The 18353-nt window shown below is 49.3% G+C and overlaps 1 long non-coding RNA gene across 1 annotated transcript; it reads right to left on the minus strand.

Moving 5' to 3' along the window:
* Positions 1 to 975: 975 nt before the first annotated feature.
* On the minus strand, positions 976 to 4042 carry LOC110126601 (uncharacterized). Its single transcript, XR_002310487.2, has 4 exons — positions 3923 to 4042; positions 3685 to 3817; positions 3062 to 3249; positions 976 to 1202 (listed from the first exon to the last, which is right to left on the minus strand). It is a non-coding gene; the product is annotated as an uncharacterized lncRNA (long non-coding RNA).
* Between the last annotated feature and the right edge of the window lie 14311 nt (positions 4043 to 18353).

Here is an 18353-nt window from a genome sequence, read left to right on the forward strand (position 1 = left end):
ACCCCTGCCATGTCAAGAAGATTAATGCTCTTTTTCCAACCTGTGAATGGGAGGCTGGGCTGTCACTGACCTCCTCCAAGAAAAGGGAGCCCACATGTGTGCTTGGGACTGAGGGAGCTTGGCTGAGTGCACACACACACACACACACACACACACACACACACACACATGCATACACGCGCATCCTCGCAGGATCCACCAGGCAAAGCTTTTATTCTCCACGTAGTTTCAGGGTTGCATCAAAGTTTACCATGGCCTCTGAGTGAAGGATTACACTGATTCTCTCATAAATCTGCAGGCTGGCAGGTCCCATGAGAAGAAGACCTGGGTTCTGGCCCCTTGAGTCAACCCCACAGTGGGGTGGCAGGCCTCCACCGTCCTCCTTTTGATCCTGCCCCCAGAAATAGAGCAAATTCCTCTAGCCTTGATCTAGGGCTTCCCATGCACCAAGCACCATGCGGGCCCAGGGCTGCCACCAGCCCTCGGCCCACCCTCAGGGTCTGCCCTGCCTTCCCCCTGCTCTGTTCTCCTGCCCCAGGGTCTGGCTGGCTTCTCTCCTCCTGACCTCACTGTGGAGATGGGGTTTTAGAACAGCCTTCCTACCTCTTAGCCCCTCAGACTCAGCGAGGATGGTGGAGTCTGGCTAAGTCTGCACCCGCTCGCTCACCAACCACTGTCCATCCCCCAGCTCTCCCTCATTTGATTTTAACATGATATATACCTGCTTTTGAGCATGTTTCCTCAGCCTAAATAGTAATGATCCTAGTATCTTCTTACAAGGGTGCATATTGCATTTAGAGGAGGTAACGCATGGAGAAGCTAACAGCTCCTGTCAACAGTCCTCATCCCCTGCAGAACGTTAGCGGTGCTTCTTCTTTACTGGATTGCAGGACCCTCTGAACAGCTACTGCAAGCGACTGAGATGTATTCATCTTTATTTCCCCAGTCCCAGCTCCGGTGTAGACGCTGGCACACATAACAAGTAGATGTTTGTTCAGTGTTTGTTAAAAATACTCTGCATCCATCCAGTCCTGGGTGCTGGTCCTTGGAAGCTGGCAGCATACAGATTTGCTGACCTGAGGAATCCACTCATCCTGAGGTGTCAGGGTCCGAGAGTTCCGTGGGTTCCCCTTCCCAAGTAGGTGTTTATTCGCTGGGGGCCGTGTAGTCCTTAAACCAGAAGGCCTACAGGTGCCCGAGGCCTAGGGCAGTGGTGGGAGAGAGATAATGATTGTGGACAAAATACCTTTTCACACTCTTTAAAGTATTGTAAGAACTAAGCTCACCTCTCACTCAAAAGGACAGTCATGACTTGCGGTTGCCAAGGAAGTGTGGGGGAAGGATGGAGTGGAAGTTTGGGGTTAGCGGATGCAAACTATCAAATGGAGAATGGATAAACAGCAAGGCCCTACTCTATAGCACAGGGAACTATAGTCAACATCCTGCAATAAACCAGAATGGAAAGGAACATGAAAAAGACTGTGTGTGTGTGTGTGTGTGTGTGTGTGTGTGTGTGTGTGTGTGTGTATTGTTGTTCAGTCACTCAGTCGTGTCCAGCTCTGCACTCCCATGCACACTAGCACACCAGGCTTCCCTGTTCTTCGCTATCTCCTGCAGTTTGCTCAAACTCATGTCCCTTGAGTCGGTGATGCCATCCAACCAGCACATTCTCTGTTGTCCCCTTCTCCTCTTGCCTTCAATCTTTCCCAGCATCAGGGTCATTTCCAATGAGTCAATTCTTTGCATCAGGTGGCCAAAGTATTGGAGTTTTAGCTTCAGTATCAGTCCTTCCAGTGAATATGCAGGGTTGATTTACTTTAGGATTGACTGGTTTGATCTCCTTGTTGTCCAAGGAACTCTCAAGAATCTCCAGTATCATGATTCCAAAGCATCAGTTCTTCAACACTCAGCCTTCTTTATGGTCCAATTCTCACATCCATACGTGATGACTGAATAACCATAGTTATTGTACTTATATGTATATAAGTATACATATATAACTGAATGTGTGCATGTTTATATATAAATATATGTAACTGAATTATTTAGCTGTACAACAGAAATTAACACAACATAAATCAACTATACTTTGATAAAATGCATTAAAAAAAAAAAAGACTGTCATGGCTACGGCTACTGCTGCTGCTGCTGCTAAGTTGCGTCAGTCGTGTCCAACTCTGTGCAACCCCATAGATGTCAGCCCACCAGGTTCCCCCATCCCTGGGATTCTCCAGGCAAGAACACTGGAGTGGGTTGCCATTTCCTTCTCCAATGCATGAAAGTGAAATATGAAAGTGAAGTCGCTCAGTCATGTCCGACTCTGAGCGACACCATGGGCTGCAGCCCACCAGGCTCCTCTGTCCATGGGGTTTCCCAGTCAAGAGTACTGGAGTGGGGTGCCATTGCCTTCTCCAGTCATGTCTGGGACATGTACATCTAACAAGCGATGCCTCTCTGTCTCTGACAAAGTTTAATTGTGTCAAACTCTGCCTCCCTTGGACAGGTTCTTCTGGTCAATGTTTTTCTTCCATAAGGGTGACCCATCACTTAGTCATCCAGTGATGTCTGCCGGGGCTTACTCTGTGGATCCTCACCTTAATGGGAGTGGCTCGCAGTGCTGGGACGGGACAGGAATGACCAGGCAAGTCATGGCAGACACCTCCGGGTCAGGGAGCCACAGTGGCTGTGGACTCACCCCCTGGGCATCCAAGAAGAGCCACGGAAAGCCCTTCCTGGTGTTGTGGTCCCTCCCCAGCAGCTGTGTGTCAACACCGCTCAGGACAGGCACCCCCCAGCCAGAAACCCTGTGTGGATCCTGACTGCCCCTCCCAGCAAAGCCTAATGTCAGGGCCCTCTGCAACTTGGCTCCAAACTGTCCCCATCTTTATCTTCGCTCCTCCTCCTCCACGGCCAAACCAAACAGCTCCCCTTTCCCTCGACAACCAAAGGCTTCCCACCCTCCAACCTTGACCTTTGCTCTTTCTGTTCCCTGACAGGCTGATCCTGTCCCCTCCATCAGTTGAAACCGCATCACCTACCCTTCCAGGCTCAGCTCACTCACCTATCTTCCTGATCCCCTCAGCAAGACCTCTCCCCTGAAAGCTCACGGTTACGCTCTGGTCTAGAGCCCTGCTGTTTTCCCGCTATGCTTTACGTGTGTCTTGATCTCACCCATCTTCCTAGATTGGAGGCTCTTCAAGGGCAGGGACCTCGTCTTGTATATGTCATCCCACATCTCTTACACAGTGTCTTGGATGGATGGATGGAAAAGGGGGGAAGGAGAAAGGAGGAAGGAAGACACAGGAATGAACAATAAACAAAAGGCCCTTTGCCCTGGGGACCGCCAGCCTCCTAACCAGAGAGGCCTGGCCCACCGAAGATGCCAGACCTGCAGCCCTCCTCTCAACGGCTCCTTCCCGCCCCTCCCCGCACCTGCTACCGGTTTCAGCCGCATCCATCACACAGACCTGGGATCCCTGCGCAGAAAACGTGCCGAGGCAGAGCAGGGGTGGCCCGACCCCATGAGGTCCGCCTCCTTTCCAAGGGCTACTGACCCCACAGGAGATCAGGGAGGGACAGACCCACCCGCTGGGCCCCTTTATCCCCTGGCCCGGACTCCCCCCGGAAGGTAACGTGACCACACACAGGACTCGCTGGTTGTCAGTGGCGATGGCAGATACACACTAAACCAGTGCTGAGCGACAGGGACAAAAGCCGCCTTCCGCAGGATGCTTCAGTTAGCCGGAACTCCATCAGCCGCAATCCTCATCCCACCGAGGCTGTTGTTTGACTTGTCTTTTCGATCTGAGTATCCTTTCTGCAGGAGAAAGAGAAACAACCCAACAAAACAAACGGACAGTAGAAATTGCGGTCAGGAACAGTTCCAGGAGAAGAGAAAAAGGGAGGGTTTGTGATGCCTTACCATCCGGAGTTTCAGAGGCGGTTTCAGCGAACGCCAAGGTGGTGACTCGGGTCCAAGTCGGCAAGCTAAGCAGGTCTCCTTCCCCCGCTGCCCCGAGGCCCCCGAGCCTGCGTTCGAAGCTGGAGTCTGCCTGTGTCTGTTGATTGACCGATTCGCAGAGCCACACCCCAAGGATCCGGCCTACCCCGTGTCACACGGCTCGCCTTGGCCTCCCTGGTAACTGGAGGATCCGCGGATCATGCCTAAGCCACTGGGGTGGCGTCCCAGCCTCTGCCCAGGAGGAGCTCTGGAGCCCCGAAAACACCCGGCTGAGACCCTCTCCCTCAGCCACTCTCCACGTGGCCTCAGCGGGTAGAAACCACTCTGCCTTGGGCTCCTTGTCTGCAAAGCGGCATGATAATAGCATACCCAAGATTTCCCCAGTGGCTAGGACTCCGCACTTCTATTGCAGAGGCGTGGGTTCGATCCCTCCTCCAGGAATTAAGATCCCACATGCCACATGACACGCCAAAAAAGAAAAAAATAATAATAATAACATGCCTTTGGATGTCCACAGAGACTAATGGGGATAATGTATCAGTATATCAATAATGCTCTAACACACCCAGGAGCTAAGCAAAAGTTGAGTTTCTTTCCCTTCGACCTGCATGCCAAACCTCTCACACCCCAAGCCCCAGGCTATCCCTCCCAGAAAGTTCTGTCTGCAACCTCCAGGCCTCTTAAGGTGAGACGCTGTGATCCGTCACACCCTGAGAACTCCTGCCCTCTGCAGTATGGGGCGGGCACCTCCACCCTGAGCCCCCGGGGCCCCACAGCTTGCTCCCCAGTGCCTCTGCCCCAGCAGGGACTCCGCCACTGGGGAGAGACAGAGCTGAGAGAGGAGACAAAACCGTCAGCCCATGAAGTCCTCCCCCAGCCCCCGCCCCCTCGAACCATCCTTCTAGCCTGGCACAGTGCCAGCTCCATCATACTCCGAGATCCCTTGCTCAATCCCTATGACTTAAGGACTGACACTGTCGCCTTACAGATAAGGAAACCGGGGCCCAGAAAAGTAGCTTTCTTAAAGTCACACATCTCTTAAGTGGTGGAACCAGCCTTGGTGCCCACGGGGTCTTTCTCCAGAGCTCTGAGCCTGGGGGCAGTATGTATCCCCAAGGCTTCAGGCAGGAGGACACCCTCATCTCAGAACTGCCTTCAGTGGGGACCCACCCTGGGTAACTGTTTTTCATTTATTCTTTCCAATTGTCACAGCAAGCCCACACTTGCTAGGAAAAGGTTTCCTTTTCCTATTAGATGAGATACTTTCCTATTCAGATGAGAAATACTGAGGTCCAGAGGCAGGAAGTGAAACTGGAAGTCACAGAGCTTGTAAGGGGCCAAATCAGATTCATCTGACTCCAAAGCCCGTGACTTTTCTGCTGCCCCAGCTCAGAGGTCAGCATCAGACACACAGAGGGAGACTGAATGGCCACCACCCTCACGATGGCTTAAGAGGTAACGAGACCCCTTCTGTTCAAGCTCTCCCCAGGGCCCCCAGGTACAAACCAAACCCCAGCCCAAATCTCGCTGTTCCATGAGCTTCTCCAAGAGCCCAGCCACATGTCTGCAATAATGAGCGTGTCATCCGGGACTGGAGCACACGCTCTGGTGGACAGATTAACCGGGCTGCCTTTATCTGGGCTGAACGGTCTGTTGGTAGAGCCCAGAGCCCAGAAGGACTGTGACAGAAGAAGGGACGTGGATTTGGCAGAAGGGGGCAATGGATGTTCAAGGCGTTGTCAGGATGACTGGAGTGAAGAAGCCTGAGGTTGGAGGTGGGAGAGCCAGAGAGAGGGTGCCCCATGCAAGAAGGCAGCATCCAGGCTGGCCGAGCACAAACCCCGCCCTACAGCGCCATCACCCTGCTAGCAGGGCCAGTGACGCCCTGATTGCCGCTGCTGTTATCACTGCGTCTCTATAACCACCACCCCTTACTTATGTATCTGCATCACTCATCCATTTTCTTGACAGTCTCCCCAGCCCTAGAAGTCACCTCACGAATGCAGGGACCACTGAATCACAGAGCAGCCCCAAAGCAGGCTCTGACCCAACCCTCTGGAGCCATCCCCTCTTATAACAAAGCACAGACCCCTCAGCTGGGTCTTCTGTGCCCCAGAAGCTGAGACCCTGCCCTCACCCAGGGAAGACTCCTGAGTGGGCAGACAGAGATGCTGCCCCTTGGGGCCTTGCAGCAGGACGGCCATCCCTGGCCCTTTAAGGCTCCTCGTGGATGGAGGGAGATGGGTGCCCTGAGCTGGCAGAGTGGAGCCCAGTCTGCAAGGCTCCCTGGTTGAAGGAGCAGCTCTCCCGTGCTCCCTGGGGATGCCCGGGAGATGCACACTTCTTCCTCCGCTGCACCCACTCCCAGCAGACTGGGGAATTTGGCGGACACTGCTCATACTTTTCATCTTGTGATGAGGGGCCAATGAATAGCTATTGTTGAGCTCAAGCCAGAGCTTGGAAGAGAGCAAATGGCTTTCAAGAACATGTGAGCAAGGGGCGTCCCTGATGGTCCAGTGGCTAAGACTCTGTACTCCCAATATACGGGGCCCGGATTCCAACCCTGGTCAGGGTACTGGATTCTGCATGCCACAGCTAAGACCTGGTGCAATCAAGTAAATAAATAAATATTTTTTTAAAAGGTGAACAAGGGGAGAAGGAAGGAGAGGGTGGGATGGATGGAGAGAGTAACATGGAAACTCATATTACCATATGTAAAATAGATAGCTCATGAGAATTTGCTGCATGACTCAGGAAACTCAAACAGCGGCTCTGTAACAACCTAGATGGGTAGGAAAGGGATAGGAGATGGGAAGGAAGTTCAAGAGGGAGCGAACATATGTATACCGATGGCTGATTCATGTTGATGTTTGGCAGAAGCCAACACACTTCTGTAAAACAAGGATCCTTCAGTGAAAAAATAAATAAAATTTTAAAAAGAAGTGTGAGCAAAATAAAATGAGATCCATAGCTGGAGAATGATTCAGGGACTAAAAGCATGGCACATCCTGGTGCAAGAATGAAGTTTTAGTTGGAAAGACATTAGAAGCTCACTTTTCACAGCCTCTCAAGGATAATAGGCGTCCCTGGTGGCTCAAAGGGTAAAGCATCTGCCTGCAATTCAGGAGGCCCAGGTTCGATCCCTGGGTCGGGAAGATCCCCTGGAGAAGGAAATGACAACCCACTCCGGTACTCTTGCCTGGAAAATCCCATGGACAGAGGAGCCTGGTGGGCTACAGTCCATGGGGTCGCAAAGAGTCGGACACAACTGAGCGACTTCACTGTCATAAACAGCCCTGAAATGTCATGGGACGACTTCCACATCTGGTTGATGGCAGACCGCCAATCAGGATGACAGAACAACCAGGCCCCATGTCTCCGTTCACCAGAAGCTTCTTCACAAGGCGGCAGACACAGGTTCTGAAAATGCGAAGAGAGGACCAGTCCCACCGCACAGGTGCTTCTCAGCCTCTGCGGGTTTTCCAGCAGCCAGAGCAAGTCGTGTGACAAAGCCCAGGCTCCGAGGGGGATGGAGGTCAGAGAGCACGCAGGATGATGTAAGTCCACGGAGGGGCGAATCGTGGCCACTTGGGCACCCACCACCCGGGGACATGAGCCACCAGGCTGCCTTTTATTTACACACAGTCCTACAGGGAACATCAAGAATATCTCTTCCTTACCTGACTTACAATAGATGGCCAATTAACAATGTCTTAATGCTGTAAGTAAAAAAAGAAAGAGGAAGAAAGAAAAGAAGGAAACGGAATTACTGAATAAGGAGTGAGTGAACAGTAAACATAGGTCTAACACTCCAGGCGCCTAAAGAAAACTGAGTTGCTCAGGCCTGGAGAAAGACTCTGGAATTTCAAGAAGAAGCTGAAGAAAGACCTGCAGCTGTTGAAGATACGAAGTCATTAAAGAAATAGGATGTATGGGGAGGAAAAGCTTATGGGGCAGTGAGAGGAGACTGAACTCACAATCAAAAGCCCGCATTCCTCAAACTTTATTCCTTCTCTAATCATAATGGAATTGATGAATTTCCTCACTTTTTTCACTTCAACTCATTTTTATTGAGCTTCTTCTCTATGCCAGGCGTCATCATGTTAGCTGCTTCAGTTGTGTCCAACTCTTCATGACCCCACGGACTGTCGCCTGCCAGGCTCCTGTCTATGGAACTCTCCAGGCAAGAGTATTGGAGTGGGTTGCCATGCCTTTCTCCAGGGGAACTTCCCGACCCAGGGATCGAACCCGCAGGCAGATTCTCTACTGTCTGAGCCACCAGGCCCCAAGCTCATCCCCATGAGTCATTTCTGCACCTTTTTAGCAGCTTGGTTTCCCGCTCCATCTCTGAAGCCGGGCATCACACCTGCCCTGGTGGGGAGACACGGACTCAAGCTGCACGGCCAGGCTCCCTCTGTGACCCTGGAGGGCTTCTCAGGCAGCTGCTGGGACACTCGGTCCAGACTCAGTCCAGGCCTGGTTGGAGGCCCCTGGTCAATATGACCCCTCAGCCCCTGCCCAGCTCTAACACTCTGGGATAAGAACAGGAACCGTGTCAAGCTCCTAGAGAGGCTTCCGTCACAACCAGTGATGCTGCAGATAGCCTGTGTCCTCTGGGAGTCACCGAGAAGGCCGCCGAGGGACACAGAAAAGCAGGCAGGATCTTCAGAGCATCGCGGGGCAGAGCTCCTTGGCATGGCAAACCTGCCTTCTCCAATCTATCCGGCCACCATCCTGTCAAAGGGCTCCTCTTCCCCAGAAAAGACAAACAACCCAGCCACCCAATTCAGAGCTCTGTACTCCAGGGAGGAATGGGGAGACACAGCTCCCAGATGAGCCCAGTAGACCTGGGTAAAGAATAAAAACAGAGGCAAAACGTTAGGCAGGAGGTCCTGACCGCTGCTCCCTGCTGATCTGGTGCAGCACCAACCACCTCCCCTGATCTCAAGGTGGCTCTCTGCGCCCTCTGACCTCATCAGAGTGAGCACAAGTGCTCATTTTTTTAAAATTTGCTTCCCACCCCCCCCCCCCCGTTTATTTATTTCTTTTCTATTTTAGCCACACAGCATGTGAGGTCCTAGTTCCCCAGCCAGGGACTGAAGCCCCAGCCCCTGTATTGGAAGCTTGGAGTCTCTCAACCGCTGTACCAGCAGGGATGGCGCCGGGCACTCTCTTGACTCCCCTCTGTCCCTGCCTTGACTTTCCCAGGCATCCACTCATGAGAGCCCAGGCTTCCTCCTGCAGGCTGTGCACCCCTTTTTTTCTTACCCCTCCCTTTTCTCAGCCTCCCCCAACAGGCTCCATCCTCTTCACCTGCAAACACCTCACACCTTTCCTGGCCCCAGCTGTCAGCTGCCTAAGACACAGTCGATTGTCCTTTGTGATTCTCTCCCCTAAGCAGGCATCACTTCCTAACTTCCCTGCTGACCCCCAATTCCCTGCAGGCAGACTCAGACTGTGAGACTGAATAGCATCATCTTTAATAGCATCACACGCTGGAGAAAGGAAAGGATCTTAACATTACTGCTTGAGGATCCCTTCATCTGCCTTCCCACCCTGCAACACCCACACGATTAGATGCCAACTTCTGTCTGTCACCCTGCATAATAGGTGTGGCGCATCCCTTTCTCTTCATTCCTGTAACACCATCTTCCTTAGATCTTATGAGAAGCTTTGTCAGTGGTCCTAGCCTCCCTGCCTCCCTTCCCACCACCAACCCCTCTTTAAATTCATAGCCTGTTTGGGGCCAAGCCTTGTATCTGTCTATATTTGATCTTCTCACACTCCATTCATCCTGGAAGGAGTCACCCCTGCCCTACCAAATCCTTCCCAGACTTTGAGATTCTGCCTGGTGGGGTTTCCTCTAGCAATCCTCTCATCCCCTTCCCTGCCCCCCCCTCTTACCACTGCCTGCCCCCATAAGCAGGAAGTCATCCTCTGGATTCCTACTGCCCTGTCTCTGTTCTTGCCCTAAGATGCTTATCACTTTCCACATTGTGTCCGAGATGGTCGCGTATTTTTCTGCCTCTCTAGTGACAAAGATTCCTTGGAAGAGGTAATGGAATCCTTTATATCTCTGTAGCCCTCAAAAAACAAGGATGATGCCTTTGGATAGATTTGTTGAATGAATGAATGAATGACTCGTGCCTCTAGCGTTCACTGAAGGCAGTTGCCGAGCACCCACCTCACGAGGAAGGGACCTTGGGATCTCGCCCAGAAACAATTTGGTGATTGTAAAAGCATCACTTGAATTATTTGCCAGAGCTATGTCTCTTGACAGCCATCTGCAGCCACCTCTGTGTAGAGGCAATGAAATTAAAATCTGCTGTATTGAACCAAATTCCTCCAGCAACCCTCCTGTTACACCCCCACCCCCACCCCCACGTACGGAAGATGGAAAGCTGCAGCTCCTCGGCAGTTTCTTCCCAGAGCTGCGAACGGTCACCCCACAACCCTGCCCACCAACCCCCCCCCACCCCAGCTCAGCCACTGAGCTCACGTCTTCTGGCCTCATTCATTTTCTAGATAGATGGAGCAAATACCTAGCGAATATTATTTATGACTTTGTGATAAATAAGCCTTTTACAGAAGTTATTCAAGGAGTTCTGGGGAATTTCAAGGATAACTTTCAGCAAGTTTCAAAGGTCAGGTCAGCCTGGGATACTGAGCCCATAGTATTTGCCGTTTGTTCATCTGTTTTGAATTATTGGCCTTACCCAGCTTCAGTCAGCTCTCAATGGACTGGCTGTGCTTTAGCTCTCTGGCTGTATTTTATTTCAATAGTGGGGAAAGGGCTTTAATAATTATTATTTGTGCTAGCTGACAGTGGGAGAGAAATAAAAGGGATCATAAATGAAATTTAAGCCCTAGCAAACGTGCTGGAAAAGATGAGCTCTAACTGACCAGGCACATTGCCCATGGGCACCCCCCACCCCGGACCACGTACATGGAGCTGTTGGTACCCCCTCTGTGCAGAGGTGAGAAGGCATCAGGCTGAGCTGGCAGCACAGAGGTGGGGTCATAAGGGCAGGGCTTTCCCAGAGGGCCAGGAAGCAATGGAGGAGCCCGGGACCTCTTCTCATATATGAATGTACATCTGATCCTCTGCAGATGCTGGAAACAGGGCTTCTTGGGAGCAGAGAGTGTGTCCCACTCTATTCTGAATCCGCAGAGTCTAACAGTCTGCCAGCATATAGTAGGCACTCAATAAATATTAGATTAGGTTGGATGAGACTGGACTGGATTGGAATGGACTGGGTTGAGTTGGGTTAGGTTGGGCTGGGGTGGGCTGAGTTGAGTTGAATTACATAGAATCAAACTGAATTAGGCTCCCATTTTGCCTCCACTCTATCTGTAATTTCTTTCCACAAAGACTTTTATTTTTTTTTAATTTTTTTCACTTTTGTTTTTGTTATTGTTGGCTTTTTTTTTTTTTCCTTCTGGTCTGTTTGTTTAGCTTGGTTGTTTGGATTTGATTTTGATTTACCCTGAGAATGAGTTTGTCTGAGAAGTTTAGAATCTAAAGGTCTTCACAGGTAGATCTAGACGTTTCTTTCTAGATAATTCAGCAAAATTCATCTTCCATTCCTGAGACCTAAGAATATCAGCCTATTTTTATAGAAATGGTGTGGAATAAAGAAGTAAAGAATATTGTCTCATGTTACACCCTTTTATGATAATAAAATTTGTTTCACCTTGTTACATTTTTTTAAGATGGCTTCTTCCTAGAATACTCTACTAGTTTGAAACTCTTTACTTGGTATATTCCAAATGGGAGCATATAGGTTCTTTTACAAAGTGCTTGGTGAAGTGAATTGACGACAGAAAGCCTGATTTGTCCGCCTCTTTGGCTGTTTGTTTTTAACTCCAGAAGGTAGAAAAATATCTCCCCCTCTGAGAAATCAATCAAGGGCCCCCTTTGTCTCTAGACTGAGGCACTTTCTGCTAGAGTTCCTTCTTATAAACATATGTCCCTCTCACTTTACATGGTAAACACAGCCTGATGAAATGCTACTTTGGTTAAGGTTTAAAATCAAATTATATTTAAATGCACTAGTGGACATTTAAAGGAATACCTCCTACAGTATGAATAGTTCTCTAATTTACCTCCTATCAAACCCGAATTTTTCATATTGAATTTTCTCAAGGAATATCCATCTCCTCTTTGTTCTTCTTTCAGAAGAGACAGCTAGCAGAGTGGTTTGCCTGCAGTCTCCAGTCTCCCTCCAGGCTGAGGCCCCAGGAGGGCATGCCTGTTTGCCAGAGTTGCATGCAGGTCCACCTGGGAGCCTGACTCTGAAAGGGAGGTTTAGAAAGAGAAAGGGCTGAGATCATTCATTTCCAAAGAGGTCTTTAAATCGCCATGGAAGACTCTCTGCCAGAAGGTGCAATGGGATGGAGAAGCAGGGAAAAGGAAACAGGAAATAAGTCCGCTGGACAGGAGAAGTGGGAACCCCATGCAAGGACCTTCGATGTCATTGACTTGTGCTTGCTCCTGCATCCAGCTCAGTGTGGGGTCAAGGGACTAAATTGACAGAGTCCCCAGACTGCTTTCCTGATGAACCTTGGAGTTCTGCAAACCTCTCCAGCTTCTGGATGCAAACCCTCAAAACTCGTCACCCAGGTTTGTGAAAACATCCTCAGTCTTTACCTACCCCACACTGAGAACCCCATACATTCATTATACTCCCTTCCCGTCAAGGGCATCGCATCTGTCGTCACTCAGTTGCATGGGTAAAGCAGGATGGGGGAGAGGCTGCCTAACATGGTGAGTGCTTCAGATTGATTTCATGAGGAAAAGCATCCTTTTAGTAAGAAGGAGAGAAAAACATGATGCTGTTTCCCTAGCACTTCAAAGCCTTTGGGGCCAGCTGCCTGTCTTACACCAGCTTAAAAAGTCCTCTGGACCATAGAATTTCTGCCTCCTTCTCCTAGGTCTCTGCTTTACCTACTGTTCATAGACAGTGTTCTATTTGTCCTACCTCTTCCGGAGGCCCCCTTCTCTCTTTAGCTCCTTCCCTGAGACTAGCTTTTAGGGCCAGAGCCTCGTTTTTTTGATGGGGAGAGTTGGTCACCTGGCTGATTAACAAGTCCAAAACATCGTGGCTTGAAGCAATAATTTGTTACTGCCTCTCATGTGTCTGTTGATGGGGCTGTGCTTATTTAAGATGGCTCCTGGGTTGTATTTGGATAGAGAGGGGTCAGGGCTGAAGTCTTCTAATGGCTCAGTCTGCTCACGGCTTAAAAGCAAGACTCGAGGGGCAAGTGTTGGTAGAAAGGAAAGGTTGCTTTGTTCAGAGACTAGAAACCTGATAAGAAGGCAGACTCATGCTGAAAGGCCAATTCCCCTCTCGTCCCCTCCCTACATATCAGGGGCCAGAGCTTTTAAAGCGGAGTTTCCTGGGTGTATAGAGAGAGGAAGGGGACTACATACAGAAAAGAACAGACAACTCTGACAGTTATCTTGAAATGGGTCATCTGTGGTCTGATCAGCATCTTCTTGACTGTTTTAAGTCAGTTAATCTTTAGTTCAAGGTTAGTCTGTTCCCATTTCTTTGAGGCCAGTTCTTGGAACGGCGTCAGCTTGTATCAAGGCTACAGTCCAGTCACCGTGTAGTTAACTTCTTCCACATGGTCAGGGTTTCAGTCTCTACAAAGCAGTTCAAAGGATATGGCTCAGAGTATTATCGAGAACCCTTGAGGAGGAACTAAGGGTCCTTGGCTTTTCTTAATGACTTGGTCATTATTTTTTGATCTTATCCGACAGCTTTCCTTTGCATCTACATCTTCTGACTTCTCTGATTAAATATATCCTTTGACTCAAATTTTTCTACAGACAAAAAGCAGGCAGAGGACATGGGGGTGGGTGGTGGTTCCATCCTGGGAAAGCCCCAGAGGGTCCTGCTCCATTTCAACTGGATGGCCGATAGTTGGCAGTTGCCAGTTGGCAGAAGGATGACAGTTGCCAGTTGACTGTCAGCTGGAGGTCAGTTGGTTAAGGACCGGAACAGCCTCATGTGGCTTCTCCATATGGCTTCTCATAGCATGGTGGCTGGGCTGCAAGAGGGGATGTCCCAAGAAGGAGTGCCGAGAAGCAACTATTCTAAGAGACCCAGACAGAGAAGCTGCAAAGTGTTCGTGACCTTGCCATAAAAGTCCTTGAAAGTCACTTCCACCATATCCTACTGTTTGGGTAAGGCATTAAGGTCAGTCCTACAGGAGGGGCACCCGAGTCCATCTCCTGATGAGATGAGAAGCATGCAAGTGCCAGGGAATTGATGGCAGCCATGCTTGAAAACTCGCCCCAGAGCCACACGGTAACCTCCCCAGTAGACGCTGAAAGCTTTTTACTCATCGCTGGTTCTGTGCTGCTCTTCCCTTCCCCTCAGACTCACAGCCCCGCCAACTAATAGCTCTTACTAGGACCCCTGGGTTGAGAAGGTCCCCTGGAGAAGGAAATGGTAACCCACTGCAGTATTCTTGCCTGGGAAATTCCATGGACAGAGGAAACTGGTGGGCTACATTCCGTACAGTCACAAAAGAGCTGGACCATGACTTAGCACGCACACACACACACACACACACAGAAGATACCTTTTGTAAGTCAGTCAAAGCCAGTCTTGAACTGAGCACAGCAGATTTTGACCCCAGGGAATGACTGCTGTAAAATCACTAGAGAGATTTTTTTGCTGTTCTTTTTTAAGTTATTGAACATTTTTAACAGTCAGAGAAAGTCCAAGGGTCACATACACTGCAGAAATTTTCAGGTGTTCCCACCATTTTTTTTTTTTTTTTTGAGAAACCAAATAACAATCACCTTCTGAGGTTCTCCTCTGAACTTCTGTTTAAGAGTGAAAAATCAAAAAATAAAAAGGTGGGGCAGGGGGAAAAGTCCAGTGGGGAAAAGTGAAAATGCAACTGAAACTGAGGAATCTTGAAAGTCTGTATAATTCTAATACCTTTCCACTGGAAAGAAAAGTGAATCTTCTGAAACATCAAAGCTCCATAGAAAACAAGAGAGGTTTAGACTGAAAATCCTCGGACTCCCATCTACTGTTCACCTCTACCTGAGCTGCTGCAGGCTAAGGACAGGAAGATCAGCTTCTCACTTACTCCTGTAAAGTAGAAAGGAGGCTCTTTCCTGGCCCATCTGGCCTGTTCTGGCCTCTCCCTCAACCATCCGAGACATCTCAAACCCTGGGTCTCTCCTCCCACTCCTGAGAATGACTGCCTGGTGTGTGGGGGAGGGCAGGAGGTGTGACACAGGGAAGCCCCTCACCCATGCATCCACTCATCCATCCATCCACTCATCTATGCATCATCCACCCATCCCCTTACCCATTCACCCTTCCATCCATCCACCCACCCATCCACCCATCTACCCATCCACTTACCCATTCATCCATCCACCCACCCACCCACCAATCCACTCATCCACCCATCCATCCATCCACTCATCTATCCATCCACCCAACCACTTACCGATTTACCCACACCCATCTACTTACCCATTCACCCATCCATCCACCCATCCACTTAACCATTCACCCACACCCATCCACTTACCCATTCACCCATACCCGTCCACTTACCCATTCACCCATCCACCCATCCACTCATTCACCCATCCATCCATCCACTCATCCACTTACCCATTCACCCATCCATCCATCCACCCACCCAACCATCCACCCATCTACCCATCCACCCAACCACCCACCCATCCATCCATCCACCCATCCACCCATTCACTCAACCATCCACCCATCCACTCATCCACCCATCCATGTACCCCTTACACATGATGTGCTTCCAGCTTCTTGAAAGGCAGAGGTGGACACAATTTGTATTTCAACCTCACAGAAACTTCTTTCATTATCTCCTCGGAGGCCTCCCGTGTTTGAGAGAAAGAGTGCCAGATGGGGAGTTCTCCAACCCGAGGGCTCCCCTGTTTCTCTACCAACAAATGCTACAACCGTCCTGGGGCTTAGCTGGGAAAAGAGATGGTGCTACTACCTAATAATAATCTTTAGCTCTTTTTCATCCCCTAATTTTTCTTCAGGTAAACCAATGGCAAGAAGACCTGATGACACAGAAAACCCCTTACCCCCTTTATTCTGGCAGGATGTGCCCCAGCACCCACAGCCATTTGAAGGGACTCCCTTGACCCCAGCCCCCGCCTGTCCTTCCAGCACCAGCCAGCCTCCTTTCAGGCAGCTGTGGGCAGCCAAACCCAGGATGACGAGTTTGCAAACTTGCTGCTGTGGATAAAATCCACAAGCTGTTTTCCTAAATGGCCAGGAACTGGCATTGGGGTGAGATGGGGGCGAGAGAAGCCCCCTCTCTCCGCTCTGGAGGTCTCTATATGCTTCAGCTCTTAATCACTAGATCGGAAAAGAGGGGGAGGGGTGAGCCGGGAGGGGGAGGGGAAGGAAAACACACACATACACACAAAAACGCAGCCTCAAGGAAAAAAGAGCCCCTCACTCAGGTCCTCTGGGACCCAGGACCCCATTCAGAGCGTTCAGAAAATAAGGTCAGGCATGTCTTGTGACCTGAGACCCCAGAGCTCCTCTGTTCCCCATAATTATCTAATACAGCACTCTCCCTGCCAAATACAATGAAACAATTTGTCACTTCAATTATCTGTCAGTCAACAGTGAGGCCTTTTCAACAGGCCAGCACATGTGTTTGGAGAGCTCGTCGGGGAGCGCCGGCTCGCCAGACCCATAACCATGGAAAATGGAACCTTTGTTAATGCTGGTGCTTAGAAAAGTAAATCCATTCAATTTCTCTCCTTCTCGCTCTCTCGTCTTTTCTAAATGCCTTCAGCTTGGAATTTGCACAAGGAGCTGAATTGGTCCTGCTCTGAACCTTCAATGACTGGCCAATTTGCATGGGGAAGCAGAAATTAATTCTTCCTTTCGGGGCTTTTTCCCCCTAGTTTGCTGTAATTCGGTGTTTAGAAGCGAGATTACACCGTGCGTTACAGCGGGTTGGGGGTGATGAGGCGTCGGGAAGTGGGCGCTCGAGGGGGCTGAGAGGGGGTTGCGTTTTGTCAGCTTCCCCAGTTCAGCCCAGCCAGCGACTCCTGCCCTTCCCCGCCTCCTCGCACTGGGGGGTTCCCCCTGGGATCTCCACACTCTTCCCTAGGCGGGATAAAGAGAAAGGAAATCTCATTCAAGGACCGGCATCCCTTGGAACAACCCTCTGATTCCTACGCACACCTGGGATTGTATACATCCTCTTGGGAGGGGACCCACCTCCTTTCCTGGGAGGAGGAAGCAAATCTGTGGCTGAATAGCTGGACCTAAATGGGAAAGTCTATACCTTCCTGTGATTTCCCACAATAGTCTGACTTTAAATACTCATCCCAGGGTCAGATCGCGCTGTGAGGCTGCACATTTGTCTTTCAGGTTGGGCACACAAGGATGCTATTATTAATACAAAGCGTGTCAGCAAGGGCACCGAAGACCCTTCCCCTACACAGCAGGGCTGGTACCTTTTCAAGATGGCACCCCAGAGTGGGCACACAGGTGTCCACCCGTCATAGTGTTGGCTGGATCTCCTACCTCGATTTCTTTAAAATTGCCCTATAGTTGATTTACAATATTGCATTCGTTTCAGGTGTATAGCAAAGTGATTCAGTTCTTTTTTTCAGACTATTTTCTATGATAAGTTACAGCAAGATATTGAATGTAACTCCCTTTCCCATTTTATGAAAAATAGTTTGTATAGTTTTTTAACAAAGTAGTTTGTTAATCCCATGCCCTTAATTTATCCTTCCCCTCTCCATTTACCCTTTAGTAACCAAAAGATTTTTTTCTATGTTTGTGAGTCTATTTCTATTTTTATATAGATTCATTTGTATTATTTTTTTGATCCCACATATAAGTGATATCATATAATATTTGTCTTTCTCCATCTGATTTACTTAATGTAATAATCTTTAGGTCCATCCATGTTGTTGCAAATAGCAATGTTTCATTCTTTTTATGGCTAATATTCATATACATATAAATGTATATATATATACATATATATATATATATATATATATCACATCTTCTTAAGTCAATCATCTGTTAGTGAACATTTAGGCTGCTTCCGTTTCTTGGCCATTGTAAGCAGTGCTACTATGAACATTCAGCTGCATGTATCTTTTCAAATTAAAGAGTTTTTTGTCTTTTGGGGGTATATACCCAGGAGGAGGATTGCTCCATCAAATGGTAGGTAGTTCTATTTTTAGTTTTGAGGGTCGTTTCCTTTTCCATAGAGCTACACCAACTTACACTCCCATCAAGGATATACGAAGGTTCCCTTTTCTCTACACCCTTTCCACTTATTGTTTGTAGATTTTTTGATGAGGGCCATTCTGACTGATGTAAAGAGA

Source organism: Odocoileus virginianus, chromosome 32, assembly GCF_023699985.2.
Source record: "Odocoileus virginianus isolate 20LAN1187 ecotype Illinois chromosome 32, Ovbor_1.2, whole genome shotgun sequence".
NCBI classification, from domain to species: Eukaryota; Metazoa; Chordata; class Mammalia; order Artiodactyla; family Cervidae; genus Odocoileus; species Odocoileus virginianus.